This window comes from Chiloscyllium punctatum, chromosome 20 (genome assembly GCF_047496795.1).
Source record: "Chiloscyllium punctatum isolate Juve2018m chromosome 20, sChiPun1.3, whole genome shotgun sequence".
In the NCBI taxonomy this organism is placed as follows: domain Eukaryota; kingdom Metazoa; phylum Chordata; class Chondrichthyes; order Orectolobiformes; family Hemiscylliidae; genus Chiloscyllium; species Chiloscyllium punctatum.
In genome coordinates this window covers 44,615,948-44,643,906 of record NC_092758.1, presented here as the reverse complement: position 1 = coordinate 44,643,906, position 27,959 = coordinate 44,615,948, and the positions used below count along the sequence as shown (strand labels likewise).

Genomic DNA, 27,959 nt, shown 5'->3' with positions numbered 1-27,959 from the left:
CAAAATCTTCACATTTCTCTGGGTTCTATGACAATTCCATTCGTCAATTTATTTACCTCCCTGGAGATAATGCACAGTAATTCTGCCTGATCTTTATTGCCATCGTTATAGGAGGATCTAACGCTAATGAGCTACTACAACCTGCAACCATCTGACACTATAGAAATCATCTGAGTGAATTCCTCCTGCTGATTCTGCAGGACTAGATAAACATGTTTAACTGGACCTGGTGAGGACCTATTCTCCAAGTCCCTGTTGTGTTCTTTGACCAACAGAAGTAATGCAATGTTATAAAACTCCACATGCTCCAGCACCCCTTCCTCTGCAAAGTCCTTGTTAATGATCATTTTGCCATATCGCAAGTAGTTGAGGATTGAACCAAAGCAACTTGGGTCTCTGTCTATTAGATAGACACCAATTTCATCCCTAGCCAAATCGAGGTCCAGACTTCCTGATGCAGATGGCACAGGAAAGATTTGGGATCCCTTCACAGGGTTTCCTTGGACACAGTCCTTTTCAGCTTATGTTTCTAATTAATCCTGGCTGCTTCAAATATACTCTACATCCCAGGATAGTTTGTATACTTGCCATTCGATTTGTGTTATAAACTGGCAAACAATTCCTATTTTTGTCATTTGTTACTATCCCACATGAAAGACCATCCTGCCCCATTCACATTATACGCATGTAACCTAAACATCTAAACAATAAGATCATAAGAAATTATGAACAAAAAAAAATCATGTGGCCACTTGAACCTGCTCCACTAATCAACAGAAGCACAGTTGATATGATTGAGACCTTAACTCTATTGTCTTGTCTGCCTCCATAACCCTTCACTCCCTTGTGGCTAAAAAAAAACTGTCTAACTCAACCTTGAATTTACTCAGCGACCCAGCCTCCAGTGGTCTCTGGGTAAAACAAACTGCAATAAAGCTGATTACTTACAGAACTCCAATAAGGTTAACTGCTTTTCCCTGAGAGGATTACTGTAGATTTCTTTCTTTTAGAGCTAAATAAACCTTCCAGTCATTTTTCCTCTTCACAACATTGCCTTGTACTGAATCCCACTTCCCATTCACAGGCTGTATTAGGGTGACAGTTCTAGCATTTACTCTAGCATTTCAGATGTAGGTCTGGTTTTATCTCTTCACTTCCAACAAGCTACGAAATAACACATGTTCCAAAGCTGACACATTCCCTTAGCTGCTGTTCCAAACATTAACCACACTTGCCTGCTGGCTACCCTTTTATTAAATTTACAGAGGTAAACTCAAAATAAAGAATTTCTCTAAGCTACATAGCTATGTGATACATAAAGTCTGTTTTCAGGTAGAAATGTAAATAAAATAACTTTCAATTCCAAATCTTTTCCTTAATTCTGGGAACCCACATGGATAACATACATCTTTCACTGGAATAACGCCTACAGTCCCTTATCTTAAGTAAGAGCACCTTGCAAATTTCTGACTCTCACCCTTTCAGTCTGACATTACGCAGTAAATAAGTTACTTTTTGAACTGTAATTATCTTAAGCCTGTGTGGTTTGCCAGTCTCTGGATGTGTACCAATGGTTTTTCTCCCTTGTCTGAACTGACATTTAAAACGTAATGCTGAAACTTAAATTTCCTGTACCTTGAAAACATATGAACTATAACTTTTTGGCATATGTAACACAGTGAACTAAATGATTGTGGTTTCAGTTCCCCCTCAAAATGATTAAACAAAAAATTTCAACAGACTCTACAGTGTAGCCCTGCAGGAGTTATTCACATGAGAAATTAAAGCAAGTTTCATTCTGCCCTCTCAGGTGTATGTAAAGGATGCAACGACACTATTCCAAAGAAGACCAGAAGAGCTTTTTGTTTCCCCTGGCTAATTACTTCTCAACCGAGAACATATAAAAACAAGGTCATCATCATTTTGCTGTTTGTGAGACCTTGCTGTGTGTAAATTAGCTGTCATGTTGCTGACATTACAACAGCGAGTACTCTCCAAAAGTACTTCATTAGCTGGCAAACCACTTTGGGACAATCCAAGGTTGCAGATGGCACAATATAAATATAAAGTATTTATTTTCATTTCATGTGCACACAGTCAAAATCTTTGCACTCCAATATTTTTCAATTCTTTTCCAGTTATAACTGTGACAAGGCTTAAACTTGGTTGACTCGTATATTATGATCCCAGCTGGTGATAATACCAGACAAGTCAGATCCCATAGTGAAACCCGACTTGATAAATGATAGCAATAACACCTATGGTCTACCATGGAGGTCAGTCACTGAATATATGCACGATCATCTGTGAACTTAATTTGAACAAAAAAGTTTATCTCACAAAATAAAATAAAATTAAAACTATATTGCACTATACTAAAACACATGAAAGATATAGGGTGGCATGGTGGCTAGCACTGCTGCCTCACAGCACCAGGGTCCCAGGTTCGATTCCAGCCTCAGGTGACTGTCTGTGTGGAGTTTGCACATTCTCCCGGTGTCTGCGTGGGTTTCCTCCCACAGTCCAAAGATGTGCAGGTTAGGTGAATTGGCCATGCTAAATTGTCCGTAGTGTTAGGTGCATTAGTCGGGGTAAATGTAGGGGAATGGGTCTGGGTGGGTTGCTCTTCAGAGGGTCGGTGTGGACTTGTTGGGCCGAAGGACCTGTTTCCACACTGTAGGGGATCTAATCTCATGACAGAAATATTCATCCATTTTATCTCAGTAATGCCCTTCTGGACAGTCAAACCCAAGAGAACAGTCGCTTCTATCTCCACACTAAAATTTCTCATTCACCTGGCTTTCTTTTCAGCAAATTGCTGTACATTCACTAGATCCCATTTTCCTCAGTTAATGTCCTTCCACAAGACTCTGAAAAAAAAAACTGGTAATTCAGCTCACCATTACTGAACTAATAGAGCCTTTCTGTAGGTTGCCACCTTGTTGCAGTGGAGAGGCTCAACCTGAGAGTGGTGCTATCACAAATTCTCAACTCCTGGAATGCTACCCAAGATGGTACGGTCAGAAGGAAGCAACCAGACAAAGCACAGTCGAAAACAAGTTCTCAAGAGCAATCCAGGTGAAAGATACTTGTATGATATCAATGACAGTGACAATGAATGAAGGCTGCAGTAGTAGGGAGAGCCCCAGTCATCAAGAATTCCTTGCCACTGGAACTGGGTAACCTTCTGTCAAGAACAGTGTGTCTGTTGATCTGCAACACCATTCCATGTTAAAAAGATATCCCACACAAGGCAGCTATCGAGAGGAATTCAAATCTACACTCCTCCCATCCCGCCACAACAATTGTGAGATCTGAACGTCTCCAACTTTAAACCAGCACGTAGGCAGTAGAGTTTGACTCAGTCATTTTGCTCTTGGAGTAGGGACAGGGTAGCATTTTGGTAGTTCTCTTCATGACTGAGTAGGCACTCTGCTCATGCCACATAGGGAAGGGGCTTGAAAAAGGTGCCCTAAAAATAGACCAACCTGTCATATTTATAAGTCTTTATAAAATCCTTTACTATCGGGGAGCAAAGACTTAAGCTGACTATACATGGAAAGAAAATAAATCAGCAGGTTAGTTTACCCATGGTCTGAAACCCACAGTCAAACTCAATCCTAGAACCTGGACTATACAATCGCTCATGGATAATGAGCAAAACAATCATCAAGAACAAAGAACTGCCCTAGTTGCCCATGAATTCAGGCAAATCAAGGAGACTTGAAGGAGCAGGTGAAGGGTAGTTGAGGGATGAAGTGGACTTTGGGAACTACCAAGGAATTCTATCCACACTCCATCACCGGGAAGATCACTGCCAAATCCTCGCTAGGCATATTTTTCTGGTCGTAGAGGAAATCCTTCCTGATAAGCCAGTGTGGCATCTGACAAAGACGTGGAACTATGGACATGAGTTTCCCTGCTTGCCAACTCCAAGAGGAATGCCAACTACTCTTCAGTGATCTGACCAAGGCTTTTAACTCAGTCAGTTGGAAGAGCTATGAAAGATTCTGCCAGAGGCTGGTTGTCCAGTGAAATTCATCAACATCCTCCGACTGCACCATGACCAGATGTCAGTGTTCGTCCTCACTGACTGTAATATGACAGATTCTTCTGCGGGTCAAGGTGGGAGTCAAGCAGAGATGTGTCATCACCCCCACTCTCTTCTCCATATTCTTCTTGTCAAGAATATGCTTCCCAGTGATGTGGACATTGTCTAAAGGATGGAGGACAAATCTTTCAACCTCAACTAGTTGAAATCCAAAATGAAAATGACACTGACCTCTCTTGTGGAACTTTGAGTATGCAAACAAGAATGTCTTGGAAGACAACCTTCCACCCTCACTTAACGCCTTTGAGGAAGAATACTGAAGAATTGGTCTCAGCCTCAACCTCAAGACAACTCAAATTCTTCACCAACCCCCATCCCAGGTCAAGTGACGAACCATCTCTCCATTAATATCAATCGAGAAATCCTCCCAAATATGGGAAGTTCCTCTGAAACTGATGTTTATGCAGAGATTCAACATAGCATTCAATCTGTAAGCACTGCTTTGAACCCTAAGGAGGAGAGCCTTTGACAACTGTGACATCGATACTGATACCACAATCCTTATACATATAGCAGTCATCCATCTACCTCTTCTAGATGGCTCTGAAACTTGGACTAATGTTTAGACACCACCTCAAGACCCTTGAGAAGTACCATCAATGCTGCTTGAGATGGATTCTCTCTATCAGTTGAGAGGGCAGGTGGACTAATAATACTGTCCTTGAAGTATCCAATACCACCTGTATTAAGGCCGTAATCATCTGAAACCAACTGTGCTGGGAAGGCCTCATGCTTAGGAGCCAAGTTCCTACTATCAAACCGATTCTTCGCCCAGCTCAAGCAAGGCACTCAAATGAGAGGAGGACAAAGGACGTGTTTCTAAAAGCCTCCCTGAAAGATTCATTTAGGAAATGTAACAGATGTCAACACATGGGAGTTCCTCATTCAGAAGAAACCAACTTGGGGGAAACTCTTGGATGAAGGGACATAATTCTTTGAGAACATCCATCAGCAAGAGGAAGTAAGGGAAAGGAACCAGAGAAAGAATATCAACAATCACAAGGCCAAAGATCACTTCCACCTCCCAGAAGCAGCTGCCAAATATGTGATGAGAGATGTGGTTCCAGGATCGGGCTCGTCAGCCACACAAGAATCCACAGAACTCATAACCAGTGACACTGAGCTTTCCTGGCTGCCAATTGTAATGCATTTAAAGTCACACTTTTTAAGAATGTAACTACAACTTTATGTGAAGATTTAAGAGAGATAATATGGTACATCTTACTTTGCCCTACAAGATGAAAAGGGCTAATATTGCTTGGCAGATATATTAACTAAGCTTCAAAACTATGATCTATACATTAAATTGAGTAACTAGACTGTCATGCTGCATTTCCTAAATTAATATGCTACACTAAATATAATGGCTCTATTATTGTATTTAGTCATAGAGTCAGACAGCACCGAAACAGACCCTTCAGTCCACATCATTTGTGCCAACCAAACATCCCAACCTAATCTAGTCCCATTTGCCAGCATTTGGTCCCTATCCTCTAAACCCTCCCTATGCGTATACCCATCCAGATGCCTCCACCATGTCCTCTGGCAGCTCAATCCAGACATGAACAACCCTCTCTGTGAAAAAGTTACCCCTCAGGTCCTTTTTAAATATTTCTTCTCTCACCTTAAACCTATGTCCTCTAGTTTGAATTCTCTACCCAGGAAATAAAAGACCTTAGCTATTTGACTTACCCTTGCCCCTCATGATGTTATAAACCACTATAAGGTCACCCTTTAGCCTCTGATGCTCCAGGGAAAAATGCCCAGTTTATTCAGACTCTCTCTATAGCTCAAACCATCCAACCCTGGCAAAATCCTTGTAAATCTTTTGTGCACCCTCTCAAGTTTAACAAAATCCTCCCTATAGAAGGGCAACTAGAATTACATTCAGTATTCAAAAAGTGGACTCACCAATGTCCTGTACATCCACAACGTCTTCCCAAATCCTGTGCTCACTGTTCTACCCAATGAAGACAAGCTTACCAAACACCTTCTTCACCATCCTGTCTATCTGCAATTCCACTTTCAAGGAACTATGCACCTGCACCCCTACGTCTCTTTGTTTAGCAATATTCCCCAGGGCCCTACCATTAACTGCATAACTTCTGCCCTGGCTTGCTTTACCAAAATGCAGCACCTCAGATTTATCTAAATTAAACTCCATTTGCCACTCCCCGGTCTATTGGACCACCTGATCAAAGTCCGGTTGCACTCTGAGATAATTTTCTTCACTGTCCACTACACCACATATTTTGGTGTCATTTGCAAGCTTACTAACCATACCTCCTATATTCATATCCAAATCATTTAGATCAATAACAAAAAGCACTGGACCCACTCCTGATCCTTGTGGCACACCTCTGGTCACAGGTCTCTATTCCACTATCCTCTGTCTCCTATCTTCAAGCCAATGTTGTATCCAACTGGCTAGCTCCTCTGGATCCCATGTGATCTAACCTTATTAAGCAGTCCACCTTGCGCAACCTTGTGAAATGTTTTGCTGAAGTCCATACAGCCAACATCTATCACTCTGCCTTCATTAATCTTAAAAATCACACAACACCAGGTTATAGTCCAACAGGTTTAATTGGAAGCACACTAGCTTTCGGAGCGACGCTCCTTCATCAAGTGATAGTCTATCACCTGATGAAGGAGCGTTGCTCCGACAGCTAATGTGCTTCCAATTAAACCTGTTGGACTATAACCTGGTGTTGTGTTATTTTTAACTTTGTACATCCCAGTCCAACACCGGCATCTCCAAATCATGTTCATTAATCTTCTTTGTCACTTCTTCAAAAAACCCAATCAAGTTAGTGAGACATGATTTCCCATGTACAAAGCCATGCTGACTATCCCTAATCAGTCCTTACCTTTCCAAATTCATATAAATCCTGTCACTCAGAAGTTTGTCCAACAACTTACCCACCAGTGACATATGATTCCTCAGTTTATAGTTCCCTGACTTTTCCATACAACTTTTCTGAAATAATGCCACATCAGTCAACCTCTAGTCTTCCAGCACCTCACCCATAGCTATCAAAGATACAAATATCTCAGCAAGGGACTCAGCATTCTCTTCCCTACCTTCCTACAAAATTCTGGGAAACACATGATTGGGTCCCAGGGATTTGTCTACCTTTTAAGACCTTCAGCACCTCCTCTTCTGGAATATAAACTTTTTTCAAGACATCACTATTTATTTCCCCAAATTTCCTAGATTTCATGTTTTTCTCCACAGTAAATACTGACACAAAATATTTGTTTAGTATCTCATACATCTCCTGTGGTTCCACACATAGATGCTACTTTGATCTTTAAGGGGCCCGATCCACTCTCTAGTTACTCTTCGCCCTTAATGTATTTATAGAATATCTTTGGATTCTCCTTAACTCTATTTACCAAAGCTATTTCATGTCCCTTTTCTGCCCACCTGATTTCCCTCTTAAATATACTCCTACATCCCTTATACTCCTCTCGGGATTCACGCGATCCCTGCTGTCTATACCTGCTATATACCTCCATCTTTCTCTCGACCAGAGCCTCAATTTCTGTAGCCATCCAGCATTCTCTACACCTACCAGCCTTGCCCTTCACTCTAATAGGAACTTTCATTAACTCATTCTTAAAGGCCTCCCATTTTCCAACTGTCCCTTTACCTGCCAATAGCCTCCCCCAGTCAACTTCTGGAAGTTCCAATTTAATAACATCAAAATTGGCCTTACTCCAATTTAGAAGTCGAACTTTTTGAATTCTTGGATCAAACTGTTTATTCATCATCATTCACTTACCAATTGTTATATCCTTGAACACTTAAAATCTTGATTATACATCAAACTCTATTATATTAACATATCTTTTTGAAAACTATGACTTGGAAGTTCTTATAATTATATTAGGTTATGTAGAAAGACTCAAGAGCCAAGCCAAATTTCGTGTCACAATAAATCTTAGACACAAACATAAATCTTAATCCATTATTCCCATTATGGCTATCTTCCAATCCAGATTCTCAGGACACTAATCTTGTCTGAGAGGTGTCCTGAATGCAATGAGTTTGGCCAAGTCAGTTCCTAGTGTATGCAGAGCCATTGTCAGCAATTTGCATAGAAAACTGGTGTACAATATTTATGTAACCAGCACAGAGGAGAAAAAGAAAACTTGTGAATTTTTGGTATCTATATCACATTTGATTTTTCAAAGGACTCAACTGATAATCTAAGTGCTACAGTGATTTAATAAAATGTCATCTGATGCATGTTGCTATTGAATATGAATTACTTTATAATTGGAACTTTTAGAAAATTAAATAATTAGATGTTCAGCAGGCTTGAGTGCTATGTTGGATTCAGTTTAATGTTCACTCTGTTTCAAAACTCAAATGCTTCATCAATATCTGAGTAATTTTCTTCCTTCAAGAAGTTTGCTGATTTTGGAGATACAGACTGTGCATCTAAAACATTTTTCTTGTTTTGAACTGAGAGATCTATGTTGTGGATTACTCACTGTCGTAATGGGTTGTTTCTGCTGATACTGAAGTACTACTGTTTGCTGGGGGAAAGCTGTTTTTCACCATGACTTGTAACCTAAGCACTGAAAAAAAAGAACAGTTGATTGACAAATAAATTTACAGCAAAAAAATGCAATTGATTACTTTATTCTCTTTTAAGACCTTCACATATTGGATGGCTTGATGTGCACTGAGATTCTGTGAAGTCACTCAAAATGAACCACAAAATCATAGTCAAACATTTTAATTGTTATAGAAAAAGCATAATTATTTTAGTCAGCCAGTGATACCTTTGACATTAATGCATGTCCCATCCTAAAATGCATGAGGAATAAAGGAGAAGTGTAGTGATTGGAATCAGGTCGACCTTGTTGAGTATGAGGTCCTTGATTGGGGTTGTTAACCTGGAAAAATCAGGAAGACCTGGCCCACTAACATAAAAGAGAGATTAATCCCTGCTCTCCCCTTCACTTTTTTGATCACGCAGCACTGCGCTTTGAGGAGAAGGGCATTGCTTGTCACTCGTCATTCAGGTGTTTCCTTTCTTCCTGATGGTGAAATACAAATAAAGAATTAAACGCCTGTTGGTCTTCACTGAGTCCGAGACCTGCACACACATGACATGGGTGCTGGGCAAAAATAAGCACTACTGCAGTTAAGCAGTAGTGCAGGGGTAAGAAAAAGAAAAGAAAAAAAGTACAAACATGAGATAAAAATAAGTATAACCAGGAGATATAGAGTCTCCTCAGTTTAGGGGACTAATAAAAATATAAAAAGGGGATTAATCCCTCTCCTTCACTTTTTTGGCCACTCTGGAGCTTCCTGTCTTCCTAGCGGCGGATATTGAATAAAGATTTGTACACCTATTGTTTTTCATTGTATCTCACACCTGCACACACAACATAGGTGCTGCGGAAAATATAAACACTACTGCCTAAGGGTAAGACATATTACCAGGAGATTTAGAGAAAAAAATTAAAAAATATAAACGGGGATTTAGAATCTCCTCATTTCAGGGGACTGACTCTGAGCTGGCTGGTCACAGCCAGTGTACCATACACAAGTAATAAAAAGTGATTCCGTGCAGTTATTTCAGGAAGCTTTCAGTGACCACTCTTGCATCAACATGCCCAAGAATTAAGAAAGCATCGAATGTTCATAAACCAAAATCCAAACTTAGAATGTGATGACAAAGGATGATTTTTATCTAGGTGTCAAATTTAATTCAATGTAAAAACTAGAGGTCAGGATTACTTACCATCGAATAACTGTTCCTAGAAAGATTCACCTCATGAAGATGTAGCACATGTTCTTTTAGTCGATTTTTTGATGGTGACTTTTGGTTTTCTGATATTATATTTAAAGTTCTAAATATAAAACAGCCCATTAATAATTGATTTGTTATTCATTAAAAGTGCAAAACTCCATTAAGGATTAACAAAAATGATTATCTAGCTAAAGAAGGAAACATTTAGTGATAGCCATTGTGGCCTCAATAGTAAATTAGTTATCAGGTACAAAACAGATTTGTGTATTTTCAATCTGATCAACTCTAGTTATTAATTTAGGTTCTGTGGATATCATGCAATGTAGTTGCCAACATACAATGGGAAGAGTAAGATTTTAAAACTGAACAGTTTAACTGAACAGTGTTAGGGATGGGCCTAATGCTTCTGTAGAAATGATACGCCTGCATATGCCTGATGTTTCCATCAGCCATACATCAGATCAGTTAAAATATATACAGGTCACTCAGTATGTCCTTCTGAAAGTAGCATTAGGCTAATTGTACATGCTAATTAGGAATTGAGACCTCTTCATCAAATTGCTTTCCCACTGACCACAGCCATTCCAACAGTTTTTATAAAGAAACTGCTGGAGACTACCAAACAGATGATAAGTGAAGAGTTAATCCCCCTGCTTTCAAATTAAAACTGGAGGCCACAGCTCTCTTCCTTCACAGCCTCAGAATTACCATGAGTCCAGCATTGCATCCCAATCAATCAGCTTCCATTAACTTCAAGACTGGTGTACCGATTCTTCTGCAATTCACATTGATTTCAGCATTGCAGTTCATACCCACTGTTGGCTTCAGGCTTGAGCTGATTTCCAGACTCTGCCTCACATCCCCTTTCAAATTTTGATTCTCTCAAATTGTTAACAAAATCTAAATAGGGCAGCATTGTCGAGAGTCAACTGTCACACCCTAACCTTGATTTTAAATAATAATTGAGTCAGACAAGTTGAGTATTCTGAAGTAAATTTCTGCTGATCCTCTGTCTTGTGGCAATTATCAGCAAATCACACTGGATATCAATCTGAAAATGATAAACCAGTCCATATGAAAAGTACTCCATGAACAATTATGTATATACAATCACATATGCAAGTATTTCTGATATGGGTATCATAACTTGAGGAATATAGATTCTAAGAGATGACAATCTCATAAGAGTGGGCCACCTTGCATTGAATATATTGTTAGCAAGAATTCTAAACCTTTGTTTGTTTTCAATTTACTACCAAAATCATTTTCAACAACGAGAGCACTTTTGCTTTAGAGGGTAGACGTATTAGTTTAACTTTTGCTGCACACAAATTATCCCATTTCCACGACAGAAAACCTGAACCTTAAAAATCTCTTTGGGAAATGTGCTAAGTATCCAGTCTCATTTCTAAACAACTACAATTCCACATTTTGGGTTATTGTAATGCAGGTCAGTTCTGAGGGGAAGCAAAGTGGAAATGAGTGAATGAGTACTGGTAGCAGCCTGGAATGAAATTATAACTTTGAAAAACTTCAGGGGCTTTATGTGGAGTCAATAGCAACCACTACCAATGTAAAACAAGCTTGAATCGGCATTATTTGAAGACCAACATACTGCAAGAAGCAGACAAGCACTCCAGCTGCCCATGCGAAAGAGGTCCACTTCAGAAAGAAAACAGTGAGACTCTCAGAATTAATGAACTGATATTTTGAGGTAAACTCTTCAACACTGATTTTGATTAATCATAATGGATCCCAGTTAAGAATCAGAACAGCAAGTCTTGAGGTTTGCCACAAAAAAAGATTAAAACCATGTCTGAGTTTATCGATCAACTTAACATATCCCTTCCTGATTTTTTGAATTCAGTTGTAAACATAGGAACTTTGAGCTCATATGATGTATGTGTGTGTTTTGTGTGTGTGTGTGTGTGTGTGTGTGTGTGTGTGTTGGGGGCGGGGGGTGGTGGGGAGAAGGCAGGGGAGGTTAATGGTGGAAACCATTCCAGAAATAACAGTATTGTGTAATGGACTACATTCATCCGAGAGGCACACAAGGTCACTGTAAATGCATCACTTGCTGCCAGGAGTCACTCAGTAAGATTAAAATATTTCCTCTAAAGTAAAACGACAGTATCAAAAATCATAATCCACAATTACCAAACTTCTTCTTTCACATTAGGCAACCATTGGGTTTTAATTTCCTCATGCACAAGTGAGAACACTGTTCTTGAACATTCCTTGAGTCACTACTTCTGACAAATCAAAAGCCTGAGACAGGGTCCAGGAAAATTAACATTGCATCTGGTATTTCATTAATTTTGCTCAAAATCACCTACTTTCTTCTCAAATGATTCTTAATGTGTTGCTGCAGATACTAAATCCTGTGTCTTATGCGACCAATTCCTTCTCTTTGCAAGACTTCTCTCTTCATACCAGTGGCCTTCTCAGTCATCAATTCAACTATACAAACTCCTTTGCTTATAATTCCCAATCCATTCATCAATTTCCTTAAAAATGCATATCCTAGGGGCACTCAACTTTCTTCCTGTGGTGGGGCAAGAATACAATCATTATCTTTTAATGGTTCCATGCTCTTCAATACATCAATCACAGACAAATTCTGCAGTGATACACGCTTATAAGTTTGATTACAAATTCAAGCATCTGATTTTCAGGTGACATGGGGAACTGTGGGTAAAATATGGCATGCATGCCCTCACTTCATTCTATTCATTCTAGAGGCAAATAATAACACATTTTGGTTTAAACGTCTTGGAATCATTCAGGTCATTTGACTGAAATAGTCCCTGGGGCCAATGCTCATGAAAATCATCCTAACCATCCATTTGAATCGCTTAATCATTTGAAAGATTGCTATCAAATTATCCTTCAGTGTTCTCTTCTCTAAAGAAAAAGGTCCAAGTCCATTCAGATTTTTTACGATATTTGAACTCTTCTATCTCTGATATCCTTGTAATCACCCATCTCCTAATCATCACTAATTGCATCCCAGTACCTGATAATTATGGATTTTGTTTTGTTCCCTTTGTATTTACTTTCTCGTTCAATGTTATTAAATCTAAGTGTGGAATCATTGACTTTATCTGTTGCACCTATTTTCATACAGTAATTAACTTTGGTGATCTTCTCTATGGCAAATACAGTACTCACTTTTCACCAAATGTTTCTCAATGAAACCATTAATATGAAATATACATCAAAGGATAAATAGAAACATTTAAAAGGATGGAGATGCATACATTTACATGTTATTTTAAAGCATATCCAATCCTGAAATCATTCCAACATAAATTTGTTATTTTAAATATATATTAAAATTTAAACTAATAATTAAGGCAATATTTAATATACAAATAATTACTGAGGCAGTGTACCTCTGCAGCATGTAGGTGAATAAATGAGGCTGTGATTGCTTTTTAATGTAGTAAAACTCAACATTTTACAGCCAACCCATAATATAATAAATTATTGCACATGCTAAGTTCAGTTAACATCTATGCTACCAATGTTTTTAAATCTGCATTTCTTCTGAATTTTTAACACACTTCAAAGCCCTTAATGAACCTTGACAGATTTGATTGAGTTCAATTGATCTTTAGTCCAAGTTGGCAACTGGTAGACCATGCCAAATTTCTTACTCTTGTTACTGCAGTAGATAATCAGTACTGATTTATCTTCCATCAAACACAACAATTTTATACATTTACCACACTGATGGACTTAATCATTTTATTCTGGAGCGCTGCACCTCTCACTCATTGGATATGCCATGCAACATAAATGAATCATACCTCCATGATGGTAGTGAAAAATCATCACTGGTCTGCAAGTGATAGGTTCTGACATCTATCTCACATAAGAATGGAATATCAGAATTAGAGCAGGATTAGAACATTCAGCCTCTCAGGTCTATCTCACTATTTGATAAGATTATGATTCATCTGATCATAGCCTCAACAGCAGTTTCTTGTCTGCCTCCCCATAACCTTCACTCACCTGGTAGATCAAAGTCAGTTAAACCCAGCCTTGAATATTTTTAATAGTATAGCCACTACTGCTCTCGAGCGAGAGAACTCCAATGTTTACTGGCCCTCAGAGAAGAAATTCTCCTTCATCTCTATCTTTAATGAGTCTGAAACCATGCTCCTTGGTTCTGAAACCGTTCTCCCTGGATCTAGTTTGGATGTGTGCAAGCTCTCCGGATCTTTATGCAGCACTCTGTAATCTTGACTATTTAAGTAATATTCTGCTTTTCTTTTCTTCCAACCAAAGAGATTAACCTCACATGTTGCCACATTATGCTCCATCTGTCAAACTTTTGTCTGCACATTTTCTTTATCATAATCCTTGTGCAGACTCATTGGGTCCCTCTCATAATTTGTTTACCCACCTATTTTTGTACTATCAGCAAATTTGGCTATGAATGCATTCTTTGATTATCCTTTTATTCAAGTCAGTACTTTGATTGTAAATCACTGAGGTCCCAGCTAGGAAACCTGTGTCAATCCACTAGTTACAGTTTACCAATCTGAGAATAGTCTATTTCAACACTCTGTTCCTTGTTAGCCAGATCTCCAGCCATACTAATATATTATCCTCAACACTATGGGCTTTGATGTAGTTACCTTGTTTAGCAAATACCTTTACACGATCTAACTTCCCACATCCACAGGTTCTGCTTTGTTACATGACAACCTGTTTGTATTATATGCAAAGAGTTCCAATAAATTTATCAAATATAATTTCTCTTTCATCATGCAAATTAAGAAGAGTCAAAATAGTTTTATGATTTTCAAAGTCCATCTATTACTTCCTTTAGAATGGATTCCATCACTTTTTCCCAACAATAGACATCAGGCCAACATTTCAAACCTCCTATCTATATTGTTTGAATGTTGGAGTTATATTTACAGCTTTCCAATCCATCAGGGCCCTACCATTTTGTTGGAAGATTTGGGATACCAACTGGATGTCTAATTCTACCATGTTATGATCACCCATGCCAAAATGATCCTTAACTCTAAAATTAATAATTACTCTTAAATCATTATGCAGTCTAAAATGGTCTCTTTTGTAGTTGGTTCCATAGCATATTGTTTTGTGAAACTGTCCAAATTATGTTATGAACACACTTTGTTTAATCTGTGTGAAGTTTTAACTCATCCAAAGTTTTTGTAGTACCTTTCTTCTAAGAAACCCTGGTTATATTTTGTTTTATGCTTGTTTTCCAATGCATTTACTGCTAGAGGACCTATAAACCACTTTATCAGTGACATCTTCTATTGCCGTTTGTTCCCTCCACTCTTATTCTGCATCTTGACCATTACAAACAATCAATTATTCTCACTAATTTCTAATTTCTCCTATCATTAACAGAGGTATTTCCACAACCTACTTCCTTCTTCCTATCTTTATAATATATCAACTGCCCTTGAATGTTTCATTTCAAGTCCTGATTGCCTTCTGACCTCACATATCACATTAATTATCTCCATTTGGGAAATGTCCATTATTTCCAATTCATCCGTTTTGCTAAGAATAGCATGTGAATTCATATAAAGAGCATTTAATTCTACCTTTTTACCATTTTTAACCTTTGATCTCATATGTTCATGCACTCTTATGTTTCACATATTGAACCTTTCCTTTCTAGTCTCATGGAGATATCTGTAACTTTGGCATTAGGCTGGCAACTCAGCCTTCAGGACTCTCACTTTGGGCTGAGAAGAGAATCTATTTCCTATAACTACACTATTCATTACTATAAAACAATTCTTAATTCTCACCAATTCTTAACATAAAAATCCTCCATACAATGGTCAGATTGTTCAACTTCCCTGTGATCTGTGTTGCCATTTACATAGGCTGAAAGAACTTTCCACCTGTTGTAGAACTGTAAGGGCTTCATCTCCTGAATGTGACCTTCTAGATCTCCTTACTTGCACACACTTCTGCTTCTGATCAAAGGCCAAATCTGAAAAACATATGCCAAGTTCTTTTTGGATGGTGTTCCAGACAAAAAGTGACCACGTAACCTACTCCTTCCTGAAGCATCACAACATCTGAAACTCAGACTTCAGCTGATCAACTCTACACCTAAGTTCAAAAAGCTGGAGACATTCACTTTAGGAGGTGGTGTCAAGAAAGTTTCAAAGAGATGAATTTAAAAAGTGGAAAAATGCCCTACAATCAGAACTGTAATTTCCTGGGACTTACGTCAGACTGTGAACATGATGACAGCAGAGATTGCAGTTCATGCAAAAGGCAAGTTTTCAACTTTTCAGTTCAATCTTGGTCTGTGTGCACTAGTGGAAGAAGATTGTGCTAACGAGAGAGGCATTCATGTGTACCAGCCTGGGTTGAAGTACTAATGTGCTGTGAAGGTGACAATCAAAAAATCCACCCACTAGACATCCCGCTGTTCACAGTAAAAGACTTACTATCTTGGAACACTAGAAGCCAGTTAGTAAGCAAGCCAGTCAATAGGAAGCAGGTCCAAATAACTTTAATCAACCTGCAAAGCCAAAAATCTTAAAATCAACTAATTAACTCTCAATGTTTCACTAAGTTAAAAATCACACAACACCAGGTGATAGCCCAACACGTTTATTTGGAAGCACTAACTTTCAGAGCGCTGCTCCCTCATCGGGTGGTTGTCACCTGATGAAGGAGCAACACTCCAAAAGCTAGTGCTTCCAAATAAATCTGTTGAACTATAAACTGGTGTTGTATGATTTTTAATTTTGTACACCCCAGTCCAACACTGGTACCTCCAAATAATGTTTCACTATATTTTTCTTCTCAAATGACCCAGAGACTGAACCGTGTACCTTAATGTTTTGTTTTTGTTCTCACTCCTTATTTTTGGATGTGTTTGCTCTGTTATTATCCATTCACACATTTAATAACTCAAATTATTTTATTAACTTAAAGTCTGGTTAAATTGGCTCCACTTGAAATATAAATTCATTTGTTTAGGGAGAAAAGGTATCCACAAGGGAAGGGATCCTCCATAAATTAATTTTGTTGGAACGAACCAAGGGGTGGGTACATAAAGAAAGAGAATCATTTCATGCATCTCACTCAAAGTTTGGCAATTTTGGATATCCCATCTAGAACTGTTAAAACTAGGGAACCTCACCTAGAGTCTGGTCATAATGCTAACTAAGCTCTAAAATTAAAATTCGTATCTCCATGGTCCTCATTTAAATTACTGCCTTAGGAAAATGAAACATTAAACTCAGCAACAAGTCACCTGATCACTTTGTCTATCAATCTGTGGTCTCTCAGTCCATTACAATTTCTGTCTCATACAAGAGTAGCAGTATCTTAGCTTATAAGGTTTGATTGAGGTGCCATTATTGCTTATTAAAAACTTTATCCAGTACCCCAACGTGCTGACTCGAAATGAAGGGCTTTTGCCCGAAATGTCCATTTTCCTGCTCCTCGGATGCTGTCTGACCTGCTGTGCTTTTCCAGCAATACTCTAATCTTGAAACAGAGTCAGTCATGAGAGTCTCTGTGCAGACTGTTCATATCCACAAAAGATAGAATCGCACCTCTTCCCTCAGTCTACTGAATTCCTGACTTTAATCAACCTGCAAAGCCAAAAATCAAAGCTGGATGCTGTTCTCGGTGCTATTTACTCGAGCAATCTTGCAGCACAACTATAAGTGGAATGAATAGCTGCCAGGTATTTATGCTCCACGGACAAATTCAACATTTTCATAAAGTGTAGAATTACACGTGGCAAATGATGAACAAAATCCAAAGATCTTTAAAAGTAAAGATTTGCAAGAATGGCCAAACTTGGTTTGGATTTTGCATTTGTTTTGTCTGCAGCATACTTTAGAGAATAATATTCTACTGAGTTTTCTTTTCTACTGCTATGTCGATCTTTTAAACCACAGTATAGGCATTATGCAAGACTTATTTTCCATGACCTCCACAGGAAAGATCAACACACTCAAAATTTCACTTTGCAACCAAAAAAAACTCTCCTTAAAATAAACATTTAACTGAAACTAATAGTTTTTGGTTGATCGTTTTTAACATTTTTTTAATTGTAAAGCCATGCAAGTGTAAATGTGTGCCTAGGCAAGTTTATGCACACGACAAAATATTTCTGAGAATCAAAATCTCACAGCAATTTAGGTCTTATTGTCGCTTTTCAATTACAGCAGTGTGCAATCATGCAATGTAATTTTATTGATTGATAATCAAGAAATCAACTCCACATCTAAAGGTTTGTAGAGATACCTGATAAAATGCTGATTGTTTTGAAAATAATCTGATAATATTAATGGAAATATTACATATAGTACTTAAATGAAATTGTGCTAGTTACTTTTTATTTCTGTCTGGTTGGATCTGTCTGAGAAATATATTTGCATTTATAACCAAATAATTAAAGTCCATATTGGTCCCTATTACCGTCTGCTAACAATGTTTTACTATACTACAGACCCGATGTGAGATCACAGTCTATTCAATTATAGTATTTCTATTTGATGTCCCTTCTTGGAAGTAAGATGTATCTATCTAGCTCTTCAAGATTCATCTTTGTTTATCTGTTACTTAACACATGATAGATTGTATTCGCCTCCTATTGTCTACTATGTAACTCAAGTTTTCTGGACTGCCTTTTATTAGTTACACAAAATGCTTCTATACTGCTACTTATTGACTTACCATCACTAGGAGGTTGAGAAATTCAATGCCACTGCAGCATTTAAAGCACTGCAGCTAATTAAATGGGCACAATTTGTTTTGGCAAGGAGGCATATAACAGGAACTGAGGAGAGGGGGTGCCAAGAGCATAAAACTTACTAGATATGTTGATTTGGAGACGCCGGTTTTGGACTGGGATGTACAAAGTTAAAAATCACACACCAGGTTATAGTCCAACAGGTTTATTTGGAAGCACTAGCTTTCGAAGTGCTGCAAACACCTGATGAAGGAGCATCGCTCTGAAAGCTAGTGCTTCCAAATAAACCTGTTGGAGTATAACGCGGTGTTGTGTGATTTTATTTTTTGTAAATATATTTATTTGCAAATTTTTGAACGATAAAATTATTGAAAAATACAATCAATAACAAATATCAGTATAATAAAAAGAAAAAAAAAACACAAATTACAATATAACTACTGTCTACTAACTACTAACCTACCCTATAATACAAAACAAACCCAAACACTGTGCAAAGCAACACTAATAAATAAGTAAATAACTAATAGATCAAAAAAAAAAGCAAAAGAAAAACAAAAAAAGACACAAAATACAGAACAGCTATGCTCGGCGCAAAGCTCCCAAACAAAGGAACAGGAGCATTGTATATATACCCGCATTAACTCAGGAGACCCCCTTTAGGGTCCGGGGCTTGACAAACCTAACCATCCTGGTTAAACAAATGCCCTAGTTAAGATAACTGACAAATCTATATCCAAATAACTCAAGTAGGGCTGCCATGTCTTATAAAAATGGTCTGTTGTGTGGTGCATCATGTTTGCAAAAAAGGTCCAAGGGAATGTGCTCCATAATTAATTTCTGCCATCCCAGCAAGCCCGGCAGGTTCTCAGACACCCAGTTCATCAGAATATTCTTCTGTGCACAGTATACAAGAATATTAAATAGTTTCTTCCCATGCCCGTCTAAAAATGGTAAATTTGGTAGACCTAAGAGGAGAGATACTGGGTCTACTTTAACTTCAGTCCTCAATACCCTCCCTATCTCTCCCACCACAGTGCTCCAATAAACATGGAGCCTGTGGCATGTACAGAAGCAATGGGTAAGAGTGCCTATACTTATTTTACATTTGGGGCACACTGAAGATCCCCCTTTTTTAAACTTCACCAGATGGACTGGTGCCAGATGAACCCTGTGCATAGCGCATGTCCTTTTACAGTTTGAGATCTTTCGAGCATTCTCACATTGTTCTCCCATGTTTCACAAGAGATCTCCACTCCTAGCTCTTGCTCCCAGACTTCACATAACCGGTTAATATCATGCCAGGTCCTGCCACCCAGCAGGTGATAGAGGTCACTATCCAAAAAGGTGCTTGTCGAATGTAGCAACAATCTCTCTGCATCGGGCTTATAGGTCTTAGTGAGAAGCATGGTCTTCTTCTGGATGAAATCTCTAACCTGAAAAAAATGTAAACGATCTCTGCTGGGCAACCCGTATTTGTGACTCAAACTAGAAACTCCTCTCGCTGCCCATAGTTTGAACCCTGAGTCCATCATCCCTGGTCGGAACCCTGGCATGCCTACTGTAGGCGTAAGTGGTGAAGTCTTGGATAAGCAACCCTCACTCTGATGCATCACCCTCCATGCCTTGACTGTACTAATGACAATGGGGTTCAGGCAGTGGTCCATAACTGTCCTTCTCTTATCCATGAACAACAGATGAATAAGAGGTCACTTTGCCTGGGAGGCATCAATATCCAGCCATATTGAGTTTGAATTGTTACCTACTCACTCACAGACAAAGGACAGCAGGGAACTCATTTGATGCCTCCTGATGAGAAATCAACTCCTCCTCCTCCTTGAGGCAACTACAATTTAGTAAGCTTGATGAGAGGCCGCCCATGATGCCAGACAAAGGAACCAAACCATCCCATTAGCTTCCGCAGCGTTGACCTAGATAAAAGTATAGGGAGCATACGCATGGGATAAAGGAAACAAGGAAGAACATTCATCTTATTGAGAGATATTCGGCCCAGCCGTGAAAGCGGAAGAGCGTCCCATCTCTGGAGATCTCACCTAATTTGTTGAGCAAGTGAGCAAAGTTAGTCGGAAATAACAGATCAAACTTGGAGGTATAGAGTCATAGAGATGTACAGCATGGAAGCAGACCCTTCGGTCCAACTTGTCCATGCTGACCTGATATCCCAACACAATCTAGTCCCACCTGCCAGCACCCGGACCATATCCCTCCAAACGCTTCCTATTCATATACCCATCCAAATGCCTCTTAAATGTTGCAATTGTACCAGCCTCCACCACATCTTCTGGCAGCTCATTTCATACTCGTACCACCCTCTGTGTGAAAAAGATGCCCCATAGGTCTCTTTTATATCTTTCCCCTCCCACCCTAAACCTATGCCCTCTAGTTCTGGACTCCCCCATCCCAGGGAAAAGACTTTATCTATTTATCCTATCCATGCCCCTCATAATTTTGTAAACTTCTATAAGGTCACCCCTCAGTCTCCGACACTCCAGGGAAAACAGCCCCAGCCTGTTCAGCCTATCCCTGTAGCTCAAATTCTCCAACCCTGGCAACATCTTTGTAAATCTTTTCTGAACCCTTTCAAGTTTCACAACATCATTCCGATAAGATGGAGACCAGAATTGCATGCAATATTCCAACAGTGGTCTAACCAATGTCCTGTACAGCTGCAATATGACCTCCCAACTCCTGTACTCAATACTCTTACCAATAAAGGAAAGCATTCCAAACGCCTTCTTCACTATCCTATCTACCTGCGACTCCACTTTCAAGGAGCTATGACATTGCACTACAAGGTCTCTTTGTTCAGCAACACTCTCTAGGACCTTACCATTAAGTGCATATGTCCTGCTAAGATTTGCTTTCCCAAAATGCAGCACCTCACATTTATCTGAATTAAACTCCATCTGCCACTTCTCAGCCCACTGGCCCATCTGGTCCAGATCCTGTTGGAATCTGAGGTAACCCTCTTCGTTGTCCACTACACCTCCAATTTTGGTGTAATCTGCAAACTTACTAACTGTACCTCTTATGCTCGCATCCAAATCATTTATGTAAATGACAAAAAGTAGAAGACCCAGCACCGATCCTTGTGGCACTCCACTGGTCACAGGCCTCCAGTCTGAAAAAACAACTCTCCACCAACACCCACTGACTTCTACCTTTGAGCCAGTTCTGTATCCAAATGGCTAGTTCTCCCTGTATTCCATGAGATCTAACCTCCCATGGGGAACCTTGTCGAACGTTTTACTGAAGTCCATATAGATCACATCTACTGCTCTGCCCTCATCAATCCTCTTTGTTACTTCTTCAAAAAACTCAATCAAATTTGTGAGACATGATTTCCCACGCACAAAGCCATGTTGACTATCCCGAATCAGTCCTTGCCTTTCCAAATACATGTACATCTTGTCCTTCAGGATTCCCTCCAACAACTTGCCCACCACCAACATCAGGCTCACTGGTCTGTCGTTCCCTGGCTTGTCTTTACCGCCTTCTTAAACAGTGGCACCATGTTTGCCAACCTCCAGTCTTCCGGCACCTTACCTGTGACTATCGATGATACAAATATCTCAGCAAGAGGCCCAGCAATCACTTCTCTAGCTTCCCACAGAGTTCTAGTGTACACCTGATCAGGTCCTGGGGATTTATCCACTTTTAACCGTTTCAAGACATCCAGCACTTCCTCCTCTGTAATCTGGACATTTTGCAAAATGTCACCATCTATTTCCCTACAGTCTATATCTTCCATATCCTTTTCCACAGTAAATACTGATGCAAAATATTCCCTTAGTATCTCCCCCATTTTCTCCACACAAATCCAACTTGCTGATCTTTGAGGGGCCCTATTCTCTCCCTAGTTACCCTTTTGTCCTTAATATATTTGTAAAAACCCTTCGGATTCTCCTTAATTCTATTTGCCAAAACTATCTCATGTCACCGTTTTGCCTTCCTGATTTCCCTCTTAAGTATACTCCTATTTCATTTATATTCTTCTAAGGATTCACTCGATATATCCTGTCTAAACCTGACATATGCTTCCTTCTTTTTCTGAACCAAACCCTCAATTTCTTTAGTCATCCAGCATTCCCTATACCTACCAACCTTCCCTTTCACCCTGACAGGAATATACTTTCTCTGGATTCTCATTATCTCATTTCTAGAGGCATCCCATTTTCCAGCCGTCCCTTTACCTGCGAACATCTGCCCCCAATCAGCTTTCGAAAGTTCTTGCCTAATACCGTCAGAATTGGCCTTCCTCCAATTTAGGACTTCAACTTTTAGATCTGGTGTATCCTTTTCCATCACTATTTTAAAACAAATACAATTATGGTTGCTGGCCCCAAAGTGCCCCCCTCACTGACACCTCAGTCACCTGCCCTGCCTTATTTCCCAAGAGTAGCTCAAGATTTGCACCTATTCTAGTCGGTACATCCACATTCTGAATCAGAAAATTGTCTTGTACACACTTAAGAAATTCCTCTCCATCTAAACCTTTAATGCTATGGCAGTCCCAGTCAATGTTTGGAAAGTTATAATCCCCTACCATAGCTACCCTATTATTCTTACAGATAGCTGAGATCTCCTTACAAGTTTGTTTCTCAATTTCCCTCTGACGATTGGGGGGTCTATAATACAATCCCAAAAAGGTGATCATCCCTTTCTTATTTCTCAGTTCTACCCAAATAACTTCCCTGGTTGTATTTCTGGGAATATCCTCCCTCAGCACAGCTGTAATGCTATCCCTTATCAAAAACGCCACTCCCCCTCCTCTCTTGCCTCCCTTTCTATCCTTCCAGTATCATTTGTATCCTGGAACATTAAGCTGCCAGTCCTACCCATCCCTGAGCCATGTTTCCGTAATTGCTATGATATCCCAGTCCCATGTTCCTAACCATGCCCTGAGTTCATCTGCCTTACCTGTTAGGCCCCTTAGGCATTGAAATAAATGCAGTTTAATTTATTTGTCCTACCTGTCCCCGCCTGCCCTGACTTTTTGACTCACTTCTGTCCTTAGCTGTACCCATCACAGATCAATCTCTTTCCTCACTATCTCCCTGGGTTCCACCACCGCCCCCCCCCCATCCCCCACCTTACTAATTTAAATCCTCCCAAGCAGTTTTAGCAAATTTCCCTGCCAGTATATTAGTTCCCTTCCAATTTAGGTGCAATCCATCCTTCTTGTACAGGTCACTTCTACCCCAAAAGAGATTCCAATGATCCAAAAATGTGAATCCTTCTCCCATACACCAGCTCCTCAGTCATGCATTCATCTGCTCCATCCTCCTATTCCCGCCCTCACTAGCTCGTAGCACTGAGAGTAATCCAGATATTACTACCCTTGAGAACCTCCTTTTTAAATTTCTGCCTCACTCTCTGTAACCTCCCTTCAGAATCTCAACTTTTTCCCTTCCAATGTCGTTGGTTCCAATGTGGACAATGACCTCCTGCTGGCCCCTCTTCCTCATGAGAACATTCTGCACCCTCTCTGAGACATCCTTGATGCTGACACCAGGGAAACAACACAGCATTCTGCTTTTTCTCTGCTGGCCACAGAAACGTCTGTGTGCTCCTCAGACTACAGAATCCCCTAACACAATCGATCTCTTGGAAGCCGTTGTACCCCTCATTGCATTAGAGTTAGTCTCAATACCAGAAACTTGCCTATCAGAACCCTGCCCGTGACCACTTAAAAGGGCACTTAGAGCCACCTTCAACTTCTGGCACATCCTTAAGGTTCCCCAAAGACATAGCCTTTGATTTTGCGAAGTTGATCTTATATCCTGAAATAGCCCCAAATGAATTGATACATTGTATTAAATGGGGTACGGAGGTCATCGGGTTCAATAAAAACAGGAGAACATCATCCATATACAGTGCAATCTTGAGTGCCCTCGATCCTACTTCCGAAGCGGTTATGTGGACGTTCTGACGAATGGCCTCTGCCTGCGGCTCTATCACCAACGTAAACAACAACAGTGAGAGAGGGGTCAGTCTTGCCGACTCTCCCTACCAATCATAAAATTCCCAGACTTCACCCCATTAGTGATGACTGTGGCCAGAGGGTGGTGATATAAACCCTCCACCCACCTAGCAAAGACCCCACCCAACCCAAACTGTTCTAAGACATAAAAAAGATACTGCCATTCCACCCAGTCAGATGCTTTCTCTGCATCTAAGGAAATCACCAACCCCTGGATCGATCATTGCTAACAAACTTGGACTATATTCAGCAACCTTCTAATATTATTAGAGAACCTATGGCCCCTTATAAAGCCTGTCTGGTCCTCTTTAACAATATGGGGCAACGCCTTTTCCAATCTCAGCACTAGGGATCTTGGACAGAATCTTGAAATTGGAATTTAATAGAGAGATGGGCCTGTATGAGGCACAATCCCCAGGAACCTTCCCCTTCTTAAGAATTAAGGAAATATTAGCTTCTCTCAAAGATGGTGGTCGGTATTTATGCATATAGGAGTGATTGTATATCTCCAACAACGGCCCTGACAAACTCCTTATAAAACTCACCCAGGAGGCCATCAGGGCCAGGCGCTTTCCCACTCTGAAGTTGCTTAGTTGCCTCTTGTATTTTCTGATCTGTCAACGGGGCATTAATGAGAGAGGCCTGTTTCAAGGTTAAACCCTGGGAGATCCAGGTTCTTAAAAAAGGTCTCCATGTTAGCCCTCCTGTCCTCGCAACCTTCAGACCAATATAATTCAGAGTAAAAGCTCCGAAAAGCCTCGTTAATCTTTTTATCATCGTATGTAAGGACCCCAGTGTTGTCTTTGATTGCAGTAATGGATTGGGGAGCACCCTTTTTCCTAGTCAGGTACGCTAAATACTTCCCTGGCTCATCCCCATATTCGGACAGCCTTTGTCTAGCAAAAGCAAGTGCTTTCTTTGCGTTTTGTGTCAGTATTGAATTCAAGGCAGCACGGAGGGCTGTGATCTGCTGTAGCTTCATCACCGAAGGCCACGCAAAATGTGCCGCCTGGGCGGCTTTCAACCGCGTCTCAAGTAGACACTGCCATTCCTCCTTCTGTCGTTTCCAGCTAGCCGAATAGGAAATAGCCAATCCCCTAGCAAAGGCCTGAGCAGTCTCCCATAACATAGATGGACTACTAGCCATGCCTGAGTTGACAGTCAAGAATTCCTGAAACTCCTTCAAAACATATTTCACAAATTTGGAATCCTTAAGGAGAACAGGGTCCAAATGCCAGTGCCGCAAACCTAGTCCTTCACTCTTGGCCTTAACCTCCAAATATACCATCACATGATCAGAGATAGCTATATTCTCAATTTTACAATTCATAATCGAATCCAGAAGGGCCAAGGGAGCCAGAAAGAGATCAATCCTCGTGTGACATTTATGTGGGTTTGAAAAAAAAGGTGAAGTCCCTGCCGGTAGGGTGAAGACATCTCCAAATGTCCACCAGCCCCAACTCCTCGCATAAGTCAACCACCTGCTTGGCCTGTGAAGAAATAGTTGAGGGCCCACAAGGCATCCTGTCCACAGTTGGATCCAAAAGACAATTAAAATCCCCCCCTATAATAATGTGCCGTGTTCTAAAAGCACTAATCAAACATTTGAGGGGTTGCACCGGAGGACAGTAGACATTTAAAATGCCATATTCCTCCCATGTATCAGGGCTTTAAGTATCACAAACTGACCCTGCTCATCTTTCACCTGCTCTAATAATGTGAATGGAAGATTTTTCTGGATAAGTACTGCCACTCCCCTACTTATAGCAGTAAACAATGAAAAGAATACCCGGTCATAACCCCCCCTGTTGTAATTTCAGGTGTTTCCCATCATCAAGATGGGCTTTCTGCAACAGAGCAATATCAACCCTTTCCCTCTTAAGGCTAGAAAGCACTTTTTTTCCTTTTAACAGGCGAGTGACTTCCCTTAATGTTCCAGGTGCACCATTTAATAAGACACTTAGCCATATCTCCTTTCAGAGACCCTTGAACCCCTTGAAGGGAGAACCCTGATAAAAGTGCCGAGCACAAATAAAGATTCATAGAGTCGAAGAACTATATATACAAAAACTACTCCATCATAACTATAAATGACTATTACTACCAAAAAGCTACAAAGAAAACCAACTATAAAACTTGGAATGGAAGACTCTTCCCCCTGCCCATAGGGGGCACTCACCTTACCCATCTCTTCCTTCATAGCTCCTTCACACCCAGATTGTGCCCCAGTCTTAGGCCAGAAAAAAAAACAAGGAGATGATCCTTAAATCAACAGAAAACAGACAAAGTCAGGATGAGCACTCCACCCAACCCTGGCTTCATGTCACCCCAACTTGTGACTAAAAGAGAAACAAAACAAGCAAATAAAAAAGGGGGGGAGACAACAAAGAACATCCACAAAATTTCCCATCAGAAAATCCAGTTATTAAAAAAATAAGAACAACTTATTCCAAGGCTATTCCCACCTTTCCAAAAAAAGAAATTATTTGGGAGAAAGAAAAGAATAAAAAAAGGAAGGGAAAACATGGGGAAAGAAGGAAACGAGAACAAACATTAACTGTATTCTTCAGGCTAATCTGTCTATTTTAAAGTGTCTACAAAGTTTTTAGCTTTATCCGCTGAGTCAAATGTATAAACTGAGTCCTCATGGCTGAAATGGAGCACTGCAGGATATCTCAGAGTACTGGATACCCAGGTTCCTCAGCCTCTTTTTAACTTCATCGAAGGACTTCCTCTTTAAAGCTGCTGAGAAATCCTGGAAAAACATGATTTTTGGCCCCTTGTTCAGCAGTGCCTGTGGATTTTTTCCCAGGGATTTGGAAGCTTCTTTGACTTTTTGCTTGTCCTTATATGAGTGGAAATGCACTAGGACCGGGTGGGGGTGCTGTACTGGGCCTGACTTGGGCACTGTAACCCGATAAGCCCTTTCAATCTGCAGCTTGCTGGACTCAATGTGAAGGCCCAAAAACTTGGCAGCCAGCTTTCAAAGAAGCTGACTGGCTGCTCACCTTCCTCACTTTCAGAGATCCCAACAATTCGGAGATTTATCCTCTGACCTCGATTTTCGAGGTCATCGATATGTTCTCGCAAGGCCCGCACCTCTCGCTCCAGCACATGGATCCAACTGGAAAAGGACTCCATCGCAGCTTCCGAGGCTTTAGTTCAACCTTCCACCTCCTCCAGCCTCTCCCCGAGGCCCTGGATTTCCTGCTCATGCTTCTGCAGCATGGATGCGATAGGTTGGACCTGGGCACGAATCTCCCCACGGATTTCCTCAATTGCAGCCCAAACTTTCAAGGTAAGTCTCTCCATCGTTGCAGCCAATTCCTGTGAGTCTGTCAG

General features: G+C 40.1%; 1 protein-coding gene and 1 pseudogene across 1 annotated transcript in view; both read right to left on the bottom strand.

Moving 5' to 3' along the window:
• The window catches only part of LOC140492098 (pro-neuregulin-2, membrane-bound isoform-like), a 690,845-nt gene that overhangs the window by 647,511 nt on the left and 15,375 nt on the right, over window positions 1-27,959 (bottom strand). The window lies entirely within an intron of this gene.
• LOC140492285 (BTB/POZ domain-containing protein KCTD5-like) lies at window positions 9-27,758 on the bottom strand (annotated as a pseudogene).